We start from the raw sequence: 8,734 nt of genomic DNA on the forward strand, positions 1-8,734 counted from the left end.
TGTGTAATGATCAAATCAGAGTAATTGGACTGTCCATCACCTATAGCGTTTATCATTTCTTTGTGTTTAGAAATGTTCCAAATTCACTCTTTTAGTTCTTTTAAGATATACAATAATCGACTGATAATTAAAGTCATGCTACTGTGTTACCTCATTCTATCTAGTTATATTTTTGTACCCATTAACCAACTCCACTTCATCCCACTCTCCCTGCTACGCTTTCCATCCTCTGGTAAACATTATTCTACTCTTTATTTTCTTGAGTTCAATTTTTGTAACCTTTTTTTTTTTTTTAGCTCCCACTTATGGGTGAGAATATGCTGCATTTTTCTGTGCCTGACTTACTTCACTTAACAAAATGATCTCCAGTTTCATCCATGTTTTTGCAAATAACAGGATTTTATTTGTTTCTTTATGGCTGAATTGTATTTCATTGTGTATATATACAATTTTTTCTTTATTTATCTATTGATGAATACTTTGGTTGATTCCAAATCTTGGCTATTGTGAATAGAGTTGCAATAAACCTAAGAGGGCAGATAACGTTTTGACATACTGATTTCCCTTCTTTTGGACATTTATCCAGGAGTGGAATTGCTAGATCGTACGGTAATTATATTTTCAGTATTTTGAGAAACTTTTAGACTGTCCTCCATCTGGTTGTGCTAATTTACATTCTCACCCACAGTGTACAAGTGTTCCCCTTTCTCCATATTCTCACCAACATTCATTATTTCCTGTCTTTTGGATAAAAAACATTTTGACTGGGGTGAGATAATATCTAATTGTAGTTTTGATTTGAATTTTTCTAATGAGTGGTTTTTTTCATAACTTTTAGCTATTTGCATGTCTTCTTCTGAGAAATATCTATTCAGATCTTTTGCCTTTATTAAATTGGATTTTTTTTTCCTATTGAGTTGAGTTCCTTACATGTTCTGGGTGTTAATCTTTTGTCAGATGGGTATTTTGAAAATATTTCCTCCCATTCTATGGATTTTCTCTAAACTTTGCGAATTGTTTCCTTTATTGTAAAGAAGCTTCTTACTTTGATGAGATTCCATTTGTCTATCTGTGCTTGGGTTACCTGTGCCTTTTAGGTTTTACTCAAGAAATCTCTGTCCAGACTAGTATCCTAGAGTGTTTCTCCAATGTTTTATTCTTGCGGTTTCATACTGTGAGGTCTTAGATTTCAGTTTGTAATCCATTTTTATTTGATGTTTTTATATGGCTAGAGTTAGGGGTCTATTTTTATTCTTCTGCATATGAATATCTAGTTTTCCCATCACCATTTATTGAAGAAACTCTCCTTTCCACAATGTATATTCTTGGTACCTTTATAAAGGTATGAATTGACAATGAGTTGACTGAAAATGAATGGGTTTATTTTGGGGTTCTCTATTCTGTTCCATTCTCATTAATTCTTTCTTTGCTTGATCAATATTGCTGTTGAGAGATTTTGATGCCTTTTTCAGCACATCAATTGATCTTTATTTTTAACTCAAAAATTTCTGCTTGGTTTTGTAAAATGTTTTGATTACTTTGTTAAATTTATCTGATTGAAAGAATTCGACTTTCTTCTGTTATCTTGGTTTATTGAGCTTTCTCAAGACAGCTATTTCAAATTATTTATCTGAAGGTTACATGTCTCCATCATTCTTAGATTAGTCATGAGTGCCTTAATTATTTTGTTTGACGAGGTCGTATTTTCCTGGGTGTTCTTGATCTTGTGCACTTCTGCTGACGCCTGGGCGCTGAAGGGTTAGGTATTTATTTCAGTCTTCACAGTCTGGGCTTGTGTCCATCCTTCTTGAGAAGGCATTCCAGGTATTCTAAGGACATTGAGTGTAGGGATGAAAGTCTGTCATCACTGTAGCTGTATCAGCACAAGGGGATGCCCTAAGCCCAGGGACACTGCAACTCTTGCTGGACTTCTGGAGGCACCTCCTTGGTGGGCTTGGGTAACACAAAGGAGAATTCCCTGGTTCCCAGGCGAAGTCTTTAGCTCTCCTCCCAATTACAAAAAGTCTCTGAACTGGGCTGCCTGGAGTTGAGGGAGAGGCAACCTGAGCACTCCCGTGACCACCACAGCTGGCACTGCACTGGGTGACCTGTAAAGTCAGCACAGAACTGAGCCTTCCCAGAGGCCCGTGGTGACTATTGCCTGGCTACTGCTAATGTTTATTCAAGGCCCATGGGCTTTTTAGTCAACAGATGGTGAATGCTGCCAGATCTGGGTCCTTTCCTCCTGGGCAGCACGTTCCCTTCTGGTCCAGGGTGGGCCTAAAAATACCATCCAGGAGCTAATGCCTGGAATCGAGGGCTTCAGAAATCGTCTTAACACTTTATTTTACTGTGGCTGAGTCGGTACTCAAGTTGCAAGACAGAGTTCCCTGTACTCTTCCCTCTTATTCCCCTAAGCAAAAAGAATCGGTTCCCAAGCTGCATTGCTTAGAGTTAGGAGAGGTGAGACACAAGCACTCCCTTGGCCACCAGAGTTGGTGTCACGCTGGGTCAGACCCCCAATTCTACTGCCTCCTAAAACCAGAGCAACTCTGTGGCTTGCCCAAGGACTAGTGGCCTGAGTGCCACTAAAATTTATTCTGGGCCCCAGCCCGCTTTAGTCAGCCGGTGGTGGAGCCATAGCAAGTTCTTCCAGCTAGGGTTGAGAATTGCCCAGGACTGGTCTAAATGTTCGTTTCCTGAGTACTGGGAGAATTTTGCCTTGGGTTGTGTTCTGCTGTGACAGAGCAGCGCTGAGTTCTAAAGCAAAACCCCACACTCACTTTACTCTCCCTCCCCAAAGCACTCAGATTCTCTCCCCACCAGGCACTGACACAGTATAGGAGAGAAGCAATGTTGGCAATGCAAGACTGTCTTTCCCACACTCATCATTGCCTCTTTCCTTGATACTATGTTAAAATCAGGTAGTATGAGCCCTCACCGGATTTTTTTTGTTCTCCTCAAGGTGCTTTCTCGGGTGGAGAGTTGTTTAATTTGGTGTTCTGTTGGGGGACAATCTCCGGTGGGTTCTATTCAGTCATCTTGGTCTGACTCCCTACTCTTCACTTTTCTAGGAGCAACTGTAACATTTCAATTTCTTTCTTTTCTTTCTTTTTTATTTTTTTTTCAGACCAGGAATGAAAGTTTATTAAAAAGCTTTAAAGCAGCAAGGAAAAGAAAGGAAGGAAAGTACACTTTGAAGAGGGCCAAGTGGGTGACTTGAGAGACCAAATGCACCCCAATTTCCTTGACTGTTTAAATTAATTTAAATCCATTTTAATGTATTTGAATCAAAATTTTTAAAATAATTAGAATCCCCAATTTGCAGCACATATGTGTCTTGGTGGACCAGTAACCTGGAAGTTTATCTGGATTATATTAAAAGGGGCTTCAGACACAAAAGGCCAGGACTGCTGCCTGGAACTTAACAAGGTCGAAGATTCCACTAGTGACTGCATGTTTTTGGTCTGTGTGTCATTCTCCCTGACTGCTAGAACACGAACTCACTTACTAACTCCAGGAAGAGTCCATGAGATGGAGGAAGTTACCTTGACTTGTTCTTTTATTATTATTATTATAATAATACTTTAAGTTCTAGGGTACATGTGCATAACGTGCAGGTTTGTTACATATGTATACTTGTGCCATGTTGGTGTGCTGCACCCATCAACTCGTCAGCACCCATCAACTCGTCATTTACATCAGGTATCACTCCCAGTGCAATCCCTCCCCCCTCCCCCCTCCCCATGATAGGCCCCGGTGTGTGATGTTCTTGACTGAAGTCAGCATGTAGTGACAAAGCCCTGAGCACCACATCAAATATCACATGCTTTCTAATTTCTGGGCCCATGGGGCACAGTGTTAGACAATACTCTGATGGAGCCACAGATTAAGGACTTCCTCCCAGGTCGTTGGTGCTGGAAAATAATATACCTTATTGGTCCTGTTGTCCCAGAACCTGCCCAGCTCTTCTGAAATAGCTTGGATTTGTAATCTCTGTAACAGACTTTCAAATTAGTAAAAATAAAGAATATTTCTTATTTTACATTTTTTGAAGGAACAAAATAGGATGTTTTTTTAAAAAGTGTACCTCTTGTCAAAAATGATTATGGTGTGTTCAAGTAGAAGCTTATTTAATATCATTGTAATAATCTATAAAGTAGAAATTGTTATTAGGTCCATTTTACAAAGGAGGAAACTGAAGCAAAGGAAATTTAAGGAACTTGCCCAAGACAATAGAATGAGGAAACTACCTTGGGCACTCTGGTATCAGGGACTATGCTCACAGAGTCTAAACTGTACTGCCTCCTTATTTTAACCAACAAACGATGGGTAGGAATTTGTTTAAGAAGAGCTGAAGAAATATGGATGCTCAATAGACAGAGGAGAAGAAGCATATACTAGACATTTCTAGCTATTAACACAGACCAAGTTCACCCCAAGGCTTAAAAGCATTGTACATGGTAGAAATTGTATAATTTATCTATTTTATCTTAGTAATATTTATCATTATCCTCTCATCTTGTTTCACTATTAATCTGTCTTTCACAAGTATTTTTAATCCAAGCATCCAACCAGGTTTCTCCTTTCCCAACTCCAACTGATGGTCCAATTAAGACACTTTTTTTTTCTAATTCTGTGCATAAGACTTTATCAACTTTTAGATTAAGTAAACTGTGTATTATCAAAAAAGAGTTACACTGAACAGAGTGTTGAGTGAGACATTAGCATGGCATTTGTTCTCTCTCATGTACACCATAACAAAGATGTATAGTAGCCCTAAAGCTGACTTCACATAGGCATATGTTAATAATTTACCATCTGATCTGTTTGTACTTTCTTCTTCATTCTTTATTATTACTGAGAGTTAAATGATTTCACTCAAAAACTTTTAGAGTTGACAAGTTAAGTAAATGATATATTACATGAAACTTTCTAATAGCTCAAATGATCTGCTAAATGTACAAACACACAGGGTTTCCTTGACTAGGTATTAATCCTACTCAATCTATCAAAATTACATATTTAACATTCTGTTCTGATATACTGTCTCTTCCCTAACAAGGAGATTAAAGATTCGCCTTATGCTTTCCATTGAATAATGTCATAGTTATAAATGAGAAGAATATTCCTGCCTTCTGGATTCTTACTTCCATAGTAAGATAATTTCAAAAAAATAAAAGTATGTTGATTATATATATAAAAAACCTTTCTTTAGAAATGTAAATAGATCTCATCACTGAATATAGTCATTCCTTGTTTTTTAATCTCAAACTTTTAAGAAATCATTCTTCACTAGCAAGTTTTTAAATAACAGTATCAGGGATTTTTAAAATTTAAATTTAAATGTTACAGATAGGCCAGGTGTAGTGGCTTGTACCTGTAATTCAAGCACTTTGGGAGGCCCACACTAGAGAATTGCTTGAGGCCAGGAGTTCAAGGTTGCAGTGAGCGGTGATTGTACCACTGCACTCCAGCCCAAATAATAGAGTGAGTCTCTGTCTCAGAAAATAAAATAAAATAAAACTTTAAAAAGACAGAGATATAATGTAAAGATATTGTAATTATGAGCTGTTGTGAAATGTTTTATCCCATCATCTAAAATATGTATAACTTGTATATCAATTTCCAAATACACTTTCAAAAGCATTTTAAATATCGTAATATTATTCAGCAAATGAGTATTCTCATCTTCATTAATTAACATGAAATACCAATCACTGTGAACAGAGACCAAATTTATCATTCTAATGGGAAATCAACAATCTATAAAATACACAGTGAGCAAACACATTATAGGAAGTGAATTTTAAGGAGAGTTTACAAAATTGAGATATTCACAGAATGCAGAACACACAAATTGTTTTCTTTCTATTATTATTTTCAGTTACAAATGGGTAGATAGATGTGACATATCTTCAAATACATAGAGATTTAGTTTACAAGCTAATAAATAAATAAATAAATAAATAAATAAATAAATAAATAAAGGGGGAGCCCTCTTGTGGCCATAGTCATAAATTGAATGTGAGACCAGTTTCTCTCATATGTGTGTGCGCGCGTGCGCGCGCGTGTGAGTTTTCTTCAACCACTTTCAGCTGAATGGATGATAGCAAAGGAATAACAAGTTTGTTGAATTTAATCAGGATTAAAGCTTTTCCAAGTAAGAGCAATAAAAAAGCAAGTAAGCGGCACAGGAGTTGACAGAATATTATAATGAAAGGAGAATCTTATGGTTTTCATGAAAATCGAACTTTGAAAGAATATAAATCATCATAAAAGTGGCAGGAAGTCGAAAAATAGAAAAATATTTTGACGCTCAATGATTAGAACTCCTGTTCATAGCAAAGAGTTACTAGAGTTTGGGTATTACAGAAACAGATCTATAAAAAGAAGTTGAAAGTCAGAGAGGGGAAACACTGCATGTATTCACCTATCAAATGTGAAGCCTTCACTGGACAACCAATATGAAATTAATACTCATTCTCAGAAATCTTTATTCTTTCCACTGCCTTATTTTTTTCTATAGCATTTATTATATTTTAATATAACAAAAAATACTTATTTTCGTAACTATCTCTAGCCTTTCACCCCCTAAAAATAAAAACAGAATTTTTTGTTTTATTCCCCCTTCAATGTTTTATCTCTAGTTTCCAGAAAGTTTCTAAAAATTTAATATGGTGCTATAATGACTATATCTGCCCTCATGATGACCTCATAGAAACATTGTCTATATTACATTCTAGAACTTAAGGACAAGCAACAAGCAGACAAGTTGTGATTAGAATTGCTATGTTTATTAAACTGAGGAGATAACATACATTGATTCCTCTCTCTAACTCCTACTAATCAGGCACTACTTCTCTGGAATTATGGCAAGAGTTGAGACTAAATAAAACAAAGGGACAATTGGAACTAGCCTTAACAATCTTGGAGACAGTAAAATTCCTTTGAAGGCTAAAAGACCATTTTTGTCATTGGAGATGTTTACTAATTATATTCACAAATCCTTCATCAAGACTTCTTTCTTAAGAAGCTCCCTTCAGAAGAGAAATTCTCTAAGTAAGGCCAGTGAAATAATAAATATAATTGTTTTTCTGAGCATTTATTTTTAGTTTTATTAGATTGTCTTTATTTTCATTTAGTAGGAATCAAATTATTACCTCATAAAAGAGGACAATGGCATTATTACTGTTCTAATGTTGTACTGTTTGTAGAATTATATCCTATGTTATCAGACAGTGAATATTAGTATTTACAAAGTCAGGAACAAACATTTTTAAATGGGGTCAGAGGAAGGGAGAAAATACTAAGCAAGAGAGACAACTCTATTTATGTTATTCTGACTTCCTTGTATTTTAAGGGAAAAATAAACAGCACACACTTGGATTACTGTGATTAGTTTTCGATGCTCAAAGAGTGCAAATAATCAGATTCATATTACATTATCAAAATAGTTAGAATCTCTCGGTATGCAGGGCTCAATCACCTTAAAACTAAGATTGTGAATATCGTTAGTTAAACAACTAATTTTCTTCTTCTTCTTATTGTAGGCATTAAAAACTATCACAGACACATGAATATTATGTGAGCATTTCAAAGCAAATTTGGATTAAAATTCATCAAATTCATGACATACATGGAGTTCCCTGAAGCATTATTTCATATTTCTGGATTTTCAAAGTGATTACACATTAAAGTATGTATGTATACAAGCATGTAAGTTACCTAGAGTTTTTGCATCATACCGAAGATGTATTGGCAGAGGAATTTAATAAAATATGCACAGCAATGCTTAAATAATCTTAAGCACAAGCAAATGTTATCTTCAACTCTTTATCATAAGTGTTATATATATATATACACAAATAAGGTAGAAAACTATTTTAATATGTAAACTATGTCCTAGAAAAGATATCACTTGTGTATTTAAATAGTATATATTAGCAGCTCCTGTGGATTTACTGTGATTTACAGTGGGGAGCCTGTAGATGGTATATGAGAGACGTTTGGATGTGTTTTTTTTTTCTCCTCCACATTTAAATGTTAAAACTTCAATAACTTTGCATAATTTTATACTGTTCTTGCATGTATTGATATTAATATTTGATTGTTAAAGAGAGTCATGTTGTTGTCATCAACTAGCTTGGATGATATACTTAAGAAAGAGAATAACATAAATGTCTGTCTTAGCTCAGGTTGCCACAGCAAAGTACTACAATATAGGTAGCTTAAACAATTGAAATTTATTTTCTCATAGTTTTGGAAGCTGGAAATCTTATCTTGCAGTGCCATTTCTGTGAGGGCTGTCTTTCCAGCTTGTGTATGTCCATCTTCTTGTTACATCCTTATATAGCCTTTTCACAATCTTCACATGGAGAGAACAAGCCAGCTCTCTGATGTCTCTTCTTTAAAGGACACTAATTCCATTGGATCTGGATTTATGCCCCTCGCCCCCATCTCCTCTTATAACCTCATTTAATCTTAATTATTTCCTTAGAGGCCTCGTCTCCAAAATTACCACACTGAGGGCCAAGACTTCAACATATGGTGGAGAGCAGGAGGTGAGGACACAAACATTCAGTCTTTATTAATGACAGAGCATATAATTTTGATTATGATTATGATACTAGTTACATAGGAGTCATGTTGTAAAAGCTCAGATTATCTGTGAAACTTGCACAAAATGGATATTGTATAGGTTTCCTTGGCAATTTCATTGAAGTTGTAGGTA

The sequence above is a fragment of the Chlorocebus sabaeus genome, chromosome 4 (genome assembly GCF_047675955.1).
Source record: "Chlorocebus sabaeus isolate Y175 chromosome 4, mChlSab1.0.hap1, whole genome shotgun sequence".
Taxonomy (NCBI): domain Eukaryota; kingdom Metazoa; phylum Chordata; class Mammalia; order Primates; family Cercopithecidae; genus Chlorocebus; species Chlorocebus sabaeus.